General features: G+C 38.9%; 1 protein-coding gene across 1 annotated transcript in view; it reads right to left on the bottom strand.

The window, feature by feature from the left end:
* Positions 1-9,003, bottom strand: part of st18 (ST18 C2H2C-type zinc finger transcription factor) — a 31,606-nt gene extending 22,603 nt beyond the window's left edge. Inside the window, exon 1 of the mRNA XM_078265045.1 lies at positions 8,880-9,003. The gene's annotated coding sequence lies outside the window, so the exon portion shown is untranslated. The remainder of the gene's footprint in view (positions 1-8,879) is intronic.
* Positions 9,004-9,290: the final 287 nt, after the last annotated feature.

Below are 9,290 nucleotides of genomic sequence, written 5' to 3' on the forward strand. Positions count from 1 at the left end.
GAGTAAAAAACTCAGTGGTATTGTGCTGATACCTCATCTTGAAACCAATAAAGCAAGCCAGAGTAGCAAAGTAAGATTCTGGAGACCATAAAATTAATTACATTATTTACATTTCCTTTAGATAGTCGGGTACAGGCGAGATGATATTAGCAATTGGCAAATGAGATTACACAAAATAAGATTTCAAAATGTCAGTGCTGCACACTCAACCGACCAACTGTTATGATTAGATTACTCTTTTAATATAATTACTGTCTAAGGCTGTGTGTGGAAACAATGCATACATAAAAAACAGGAGCCGCATCTTAACTGATTCCCATCCTTTCCTCCACGAGCCTTTTCCTCTCAACCTTTCTTCAACAGTATCATTTTGAATTATAGGAAACGGATGGGTGCTCTGTGCAAGGTCACTGTCTGGTGTGTCTCATCCCCCCCCCCTCTCCTTGTTTTTGTTTCCTCTTCCAGAAGCACACTGAGTGAAGGGTTAAAACTGGAATGGATTTAATTATGGAATAAATGGAATTATAATGCGCCTGCAGCAAGTTTTCCTCCTTATTTATTAAAGCAGCTGATGGGCCAGGTTTGATGAGCCACTTCTGGCATAATTGAGTCATCACACAAAGAGGGTTCCTCGCATTCAGAGTGGTTTTATCAGCAGCAAACAGACCTGATTACTGGCAATTACACTCTGATCTAGGGGAAGGAGAAAAAAAGGGTAAATGTGCGGGGTAACTTCTGTGTTTATAGTTTACCCCGGGAATAATTTTCACATTAATTTTACATGCTAAGTGTTTTCTGTTTATGTATAATAAAGAGCAAACGGCAAGGAGATAGCACCCTTTACTTTCATATTTCCTTGTAATGAATGTCTAAGGATATAGTGAACAGATCATGATTTCTATTTACCCTATAGGAGGTTTGAGGTGTGCAGAGAAGCGGCTAAACATGAAGTCTAGATGAAGCAAAAGGTGAACTGGCAGGAGTGTACCTGCTCATGCTCACATCCATTCTGTGGAAAGCAGGTACAATTGTATACAGCAATACAATTGCTTTTGCCATTTTTCATTGAGATGCAAATGCATTTGCAGTGAGTAAATTAAGCTCTGCTCAGAAATTAAAATCAACTTCTGTTTAGAGAGTATTTAGATAAACAACTTTTCTTTTTTGTCTTTTTTTGTGAGGTGGCCAGGGAGCCATCAGACGCCCTGTGCCTAAATACCAGCTGGACATTAGAATAATGGCTGAGATATATTTTAGGAGGGGGAGGGGACAAAAGAGGTCTAGGATGTCTAATTTATGTCTAAAACTTGGCATAAAATCTTTTTTTCACAATGTTTAATCATGGTGACCTACATGGTAAAATCGACAGTTAAACAACACCTAACTACACTGGAAAGTTTGCTGTGTTTATAAGAAAATAAAATGTTTTGCAATTGAATCAAGGGACATGCGATACTGAACAGTGTTTATAAATGTACTCCCTTATACTCCCCTTTTAAAAATTAAGATGAGTTCATTTAGTATAATCTCAAATTCAGCAGAAAGAAAAATATCAGGATTTTATTTGTGCTGTGTATGTTTATGCCCTTTCAAATAAAAGGAAAAAAAATACTGTATCTGAAAGAAAATTATTCTACCGGCAAGTTATGAGCATTCCTTCGTCTGATCAAGGTTTCTGGAATTATGAAGACACAGTCAAAAATCTTGAAGTCAACTGCGATTTCAGATATAACAGCCTCACAGCTACCCTGACGGCCAAGCAAAGTGTTTGTGCCTTTTGCCAAAGAGTACTTTTATAGAGGAGCGTATTGGCATCTTATCACTTCTCCAAGACAGAGATTCTTCAATAAAAGAACACAGCTCACAGAATTCTTAACAGACAATTAGGAGCCTGGCTAGCCACTATCGCTTCAATGATTTGTTATGATGGCATAACTACAGGGGAAACTTGTTATTGGACGGAGTTAGCAAGAGTCCCATAAAAGAGTCAGATGGTGACACCTTTGCCGAGGTGATTTATGAATCTTGTAATCGCTTTCCAAAGTCATCCCAAAGCCTTCCCTCTAAATTGAGTTCATCTGGAGCCGGACCACACAAAGGCACCAAGTCCAGATTGTTTCTTCTGACATCAAAGAGCCAATTTCTGTTTTTGACCAAATTTCTGGTGCTTTTAGTTCCCTTATCGTATGAAAGGGGCCTAGATGATATGCTATTTTATTTGTGAATTTCAACCCAATTAAGAACACCAAAATATTGAGACAAATAAAATTTGTATCTTCTTGACTACACTATGCATCAATAGCATAATAAATGGACAGACAGTCCATCCATTGGCAAGTCTCCAGTCTGCCTAACCACTCTCATGTTAGTTTGAATCTTTGAATTTTGTCATGAACATGTTTTTTCAAACCTGTCTAATTTGGGGACAGGTGTTTGGGGAAAAAGAAGTTCCAGCCCCGGTGTAACAATGAGCAGAGTAATCCCGCTCATTGTTCCTGCCCAAGGAGGCCCTTTCATGGAGGAGGTTGCATGAATGCTACCAGGTGGTCTGCAATTTGGAGAAACGTAGTAACCGTTCCAGCTAATCCCCTGTCACAAAAGGCAGGTCTCCAGTGCTCCGGGGCTCTCCGGGGCAAAGGGAAAAGTTTACCTCGAACACACAGTGTCTGAAAGGAGTCAGGGACTCGAGCAGTGATTCCTAATCAGATTGCGCTGAAGTGAACAGCTCGCATGGCAGCTGTAGTTTTCCCAGGGTTAATTACCTTTCACTGCTCTCTCTAAATGAGTCAGCTGTTCCTGTCATTAAACAACTCCACTCTATCTCTGCTCCTCTGTCCTCCACACACATGTGCACACGGGTGTGCGTGTTCACACACACACACACACACACACACACAAACCCATGCACATATAATGACGCACCTTTTGTATTTCTATGGATATTTATTAATGTATTGGATATGGTGATCAAACACATTGATTATTTGAATATTACAGCAACTTTGATCCCTTTGCCAATCAGTCAGAGGTCACTGAAATGGAGGATGCTGTCTTTTTATTCATGCTACTGATGTTTAAGCAGATAGAAGGCAGTATTCCCAATACACCTCCTCTACCCTGTTGAAGCAAAATAATACCAATCTGTCAAGGTCTTATTCTAAAGAGCCCATTTAGTACTAATTGAGTATATGTAGGAAGCAAACATGTTCACATATGTGCACACACACAAACATGGGCACACACACACACACACGCACACACACGCACGCACGCACACACACACACACACATACACACACAGAGTCCAGCTCTGATATAGTTGTTCTGTCATCAATTCTGAACAATCTGTCTGCTTACTGAGCTCAGTGGCTTAGGATGTTGGGGGAGTTTTAAGTGATTTTTGCCACTGTATGGTAAAATCCCTTGGCCACCTGGATTACAAACTCTAGTCCTTTAACTCATGCCAGTATAAATCCGTGTTAACTCGGATTTACCTCTGGCATATGAATTCTCAATCTGCGTAAGCTTTGTTTGGAATGAGTCGAACATAAGTATTTCATGCAGTAAGGATTTCCAATGGTGAATTCCTATTTCTGTGAAATGCACACTGGGAGATAGTTCAGGACTAAATCAGTTCAATCAGAATAACTAGAATAGCCTTAAGCAGTGTTTCATTACGCTCAAGAGGTAAGGCCCGTATAGCCGTTTACAACCAGGTGGAAGTGTGCAATGCTGCACTGTGAAATCCATGTAACCATGGTAACGGATATAAACTCAGAGCTGTATGCTGTGGTCAAGAGTTTAATCAGATTCTTCGTACCAAGATTTTGCTTTGCTCATTGTCAGACAAACATTATTTGGTCAGTGGTTCAAACACAAGCCCTGGTCTGCTACCAAAAGCGATCATGATAAAATAAAATATGGCATGAGCCGCATGGAGGATCTAAATTAAGTATTATCCAATATCCATACAATCTCTTACACTCTCACATACACACACACTTCTGGGATAGCAGAGTTAAGCCAGACTATTTTGTACTTAAAAGGTTAGCAGGGCTGTTTTGTGAGTTTGATCCATGCTTGCCAAATCAGCAGATGGTCCATGAATATCATTATATGCATCAATAAAAGGAGTAATCTTTAACAAAATGTAAATTTGACTTAAGTCCAGGGTTTAATATACGCAATGGACTTTAACCCAGTTTCCACCCTGACAGTGGAGCATGATAAGCTAATGCACTTAAATGTTTGTGTTACAGCAATCACTGCTGCAGTGCTACTATAGCGCTCAGAAAGAGGGGTCAGAGGGAAGGTACAAGATATCTGCACAGTGTTTAAAATGTACATGTTGGTGTCAAAACGACATCTATTTGTTTTTCAGTGAGTGACTAAACCGCTCAGCAATCGATACAAACTGAGTCTGGATGCTTGACAAGACACTCTCTTGTGCTGTCATGCCTTTCTCTATTATGCCTTTCAGTGCTTTTTAGATAAATCATTGGACAACACTGTGTCAAGCTTTACTCAAGGATAAACAACAATAAACTAGGTGTCATTAACCAGCACCATTAACAAATACAGGCAAAGAGGCAACAAATAAACCTTTTTCCTTTTTAAAACATAAAGTTCAAGTGCAATTGGCTCACATAATGAAAAGTTTTAGCAGCAATTGAGAAGAATGTGGTGATCTGATTCTGAGTCACATAACCGACCCTTCAATGAATCTACTTCTCTGAGCCTGAGGCTTACACAGCACAGCACATCCTCACACAGACAAACAGAATCACTTGTCTCCTGCATCTAAATGAGCACATGTTAACATGTCCGACAGGGCAGAATCACGAGCTCGACTTACCATGCCCCCTTTAGCCTTTGTTTTGCATCTCATAGTGACATCGGGGAGGAGACGGAGCAGAAGGATATCGAGGTGGGGTACAGGGTAGTCCAGAGTCTCGCTGCTAAGAGAGTATGTTTGGGTGTGTGTGTGTGTGTGTGTGTGTGTGTGTGTGTGTGTGTGTGTGTGTGTGTGTGTGTGTGTGTGTGTGTGTGTGTGTGTGTGTGTGTGTGTGTGTGTGTGTGTGCGAGTGTATATGCGTGCGTGTGTGTGCGTGCGCAGGGACACAGTGATATTCACCCGAAACGCTAAGCTTTTTTTTTAGCCTTTGTGTCATTCACTTAACAACCAATCTCATTAGCTGCTGGGCTACAATAGGCAGAACTATTTTCTGTGTAAATACACCACATGGTGATCCTCAAGGTAAGACCTCTGAAGGTCTTTGTAATCACGTAAAATATAGATTCACCCCTGAAAAAAAAATCAACGGATAAGACAGACTGCTCCCTAAAAATGAATTGAATAAAACAGTAATTTAGAGTCATTGTAATTGAGAAATTAGTTATATTCTTCAGGGTCTGTAGTAAAGAGAGTGTAAATGTCTAATTATGTGACTGTAATTAATTAATATAGCATGGTGATGTATATACGTATACATGTAGCCTTGACTTGATCATGATACTTTGAGCACATATGTAATGGGTGATATAAGAAAGGATGATGGATGCTCAGAACTGCTCCTACTCAGCTTTTTAAAAAAAAACTTAATGGATTTTGAGGGTAAATTATAGGATAGGTAATAAACACATGACAAACTGCTTTTCAAAATTGTGTACATATTAAGCTTTTTAACAAATCTCTTACTGCGGTGTTTGTTGGTGCTGAACCATGTATTTGTGTAAAATGTAACTATTGTAAGTACTTGAAGTCATGACAGCTGTCTATAGGCATCAGGGACATGTCTATTGGCCAACTTGACCCTTGTTAGAAAACAAAACAAATACAAAAAGAGAATACTGCAGCTTGGGACTGCCGAGCCGGGTCACTGGAGATTTTCCAGACAAACGCCGCACAGGGGAGGGGAGGGGAGGAAGAATAAAAAGGACAGGCTCAGAATCTCATTTTAACAGACCGCACACAATCTGGGCTCCCACAGAACTATCTCTGCCTGACCGCTTTCTATTTATCCCTTATCAGTGTTTACCAACCGCTAGTTTTCTTTCATTCACACTGGGAGGCAGTTCTCTTACTATCAGTCAACAGCTGACACCGTGGAACAGCCTCAAAGGCAAGAGGAAGGGATCAAAACTAAACCAAAGCTGTTTAAACAATACAACAGAGGAAATAAATTCATAAATCCTAATTCTTCCCAACCCACAAGGGTATAAGCAGATCCTTTATAGTTAGGCCAACAAACAAAACCGCAGCCAATGAGGTACATTACAATCAAGGTAAATTCTGAAATATATTTTTAAAACAAGAAAGGCGGAATAAAATCCCATGTAATATTAATTGAGAACATTTCATAGTCTTGCCCTGTCAAGCAAATATAACTATTCACTAAAAGTTTTTTTGTGTTGTGATTTTATTATCTTTTTAGGAAAATCTCACCTGTTTTAACATTTTTAGGTAATTTTGCTGTAAAGTAGAACCAAGCTAAAAAAAAAAATAAGAATGCCATTATACACTAACACTAACATTTTATTCAGATTTTCAAATGATATATACAATAATCATTAAATCGTTTTGGATTTTGGGTTACTTTCATCTAGAATTCTATACACTTAATTATATATTATGCTATTTAATTTAGTATCTGCTGAAGTTTAATTTATGCAATATTTATAATATTTGAAAGCCTTTTATTGCCATTGTAACAAATTCCTGAAAGATATATGGATTATACATTTACACCAATTTTAAACAATGTTAGAGGCTACCTGGAAAGACTATTTCAAATATAACATGTTTCTAAGAACAAAAGTGAAAAGAATACATTTGAAAGGTATGTATCACACTGTTGCTTTACATTTTTTTCCTAGTAGGACACACAAACAGCACTGTTTTTCTGGAATACTGTTCAAAAGTTAAGTAATTAATTACATTTATCCTTTCACCAGCTGCTCAACAGCAGATGGATCATTTCTGAGACCTTGTTGAATTAAATCCACATAATTCATTTCCCTGGATTAACTAACTGAAGTTTGAGCGGTGCAAAAACAGGTACACAATATGTAACAGACTAATATTATGCTGAGCTTTTTCGTGTGATTTTTGGTGTTTACATTGTGTGCACCTGACGGCAATTGACTTATAATCAAAACAAGCTATTAGAAATCAAAATAACTTTTATATTTTTATTTCTTTGAAAGATTGATGTAAATAGACAGAAATATATTTTTCCACCACAGAAGTTTAGTGTGCATTGCAGCTACGTGAATAAGTTTGTGAATCCAGTTTTGTTTAGCAGCAGGTACCATGGACAGTTCCTGGAGGCGAACAGAGGTTGCATTTATGTGTTGTGCAGCAACATCCCTGTGCTTTGAAGCAGAGGGCGGGGAGCAGAGAGGAATAATGCCTCCTTACTTATCACTGCTTTACCACACATCCCTGCTATAGTCTGGGCTGCTTCTCTAATCAATAGAGGTGTAACTTTATAAACCCGCTCACAGGTCCTGTCTTCACAAGTTATCATCTTTGAATAACTTGCCAAACTTTTCAAAGGATAATCAATTTTTTTTGTTTGTTGAGGTGTGAGCTGACTGAAATAAGCTGATGGAGTTGTGATTAAATGGAGGCTAACAGGCAGAATGACAACTGGCATTTAGATTTATTTTGCCACTAGTGAAATTCCCCAGACCTATAGATGATTTAACACCTCAATCACAGAGTATACTGTCTCTGAAAGACATGTCATTTAGAAGTGATTGGCAGATATAGCAGATGTTGGTAGTTTACAGTACATACCTTTTCTTTCTCATAGACTCTAAACTGTTTATTTTCTGTTGTTCAAAAGAATAAAGAACAAAATCTAAAAAATACATTGAAGTTGTGATAACATCAGGACAATTAGTTCAACCGAGGCCTAAAGTCTGCTCTCGCTTAAAAAAAAAAATCCTACTGTTGTTTAACAATGATCAACTTAGAGTTGGGTCGTAAAGCAGGATCTGAGCCATTAGTGTGCCGCACGTTACTAGTAAATGATGAACTTTTCTAACCAGCATCCGTCCTCCTAAATCAATAGTCGCTCTGGAGACTGTTGAGTGCTTTGGCTCCTCTGAATTTATTCAAAGCTAAGACTTACCAACATATAACAGAAAAGTTCACTTGTAGACTGTGTTACTATCACACAACATTTAGCTTTACCGGACCAGAACAGGATGCAATAAAATAATTCACGGACTGTTCAAATATGTTATTGGAACACAGAGTCAATGTTTAATGTTGTTTTGCATTAGACTCAGTGGTCTTGTACAGTATGTACAGCTGTCACTGTCAAAGCCACAGGCAACCTGACAATGCTTTGTCTCTGCATACAATACGAACATGTGCTCTTCTAAGACAAGCTTATACTCCACACAAATGCTATGAATTTAATCTAGATAGACGGTATCTTATGCTATCTGTATGATCAAAAATAGGTCATGCCTCTCAAAAAACTGTTTGAGCCATTTAATCTCCTCTCAAACTGTCTGAAACCTGAACAGAAGCTGCGCTCGCTTTCCAGCTAAGATTTTTAAGAACACTGATTTGTATCAAGCAAACAAATGTTCATCACCAGTGCAATATTTTCGAAATACTCCGTGACACAGTTTAAAACAATTGCCAGCATAATACTATTTCACATAATCTTGTGAAAATCCACAGAACACAAGTGTAGCAGCTGAGTGAATCTCAGTGTAAATCTAAGTAAGTTTCTAACACTCCTGTTTTCAGATGACAGCATCTAGGCTTGTCGTTCACAAATGCGATACAGAGTATCAGTGATGATAAATGCTGACCAAACTGACAGTCTGTATTAAATAAAAAGAACTTTGACACCAACCTAGTGCTGTGATCCAAAAAGTTTGATTTTCTCCCAATCTCTTGATAGCTGAGCTGGTGCTGTGGCTTTGAAAGGTAGTCCCCAGGAATATGACATACTGTGCCTTTGACAGCCTCGAGATAAGCACCTGCGTTCGGGTCCCTTTTTACGTCACACCTCCCCATTCACAGCCCTTCAACATGATGCACATTTGCACATCAACAGCCACCAACCCCCCTCCTCGCTCTACTCCCACATCCGCAAAACACACAAACAGGCACACAAGAAGGCAGATGCGCGCACTAGCCTCTACTCATGCGCGCGTACACTCGCACAGACGCCACAGATTTGTGTGCGCTTAGGGAAGATGCAACATACATGCAGGCAAATACACATGTATATACACTCACAGGTGATTTATTCCCTTTTTGT

The sequence above is a fragment of the Sander vitreus genome, chromosome 12, assembly GCF_031162955.1.
Source record: "Sander vitreus isolate 19-12246 chromosome 12, sanVit1, whole genome shotgun sequence".
Lineage (NCBI taxonomy): Eukaryota > Metazoa > Chordata > Actinopteri > Perciformes > Percidae > Sander > Sander vitreus.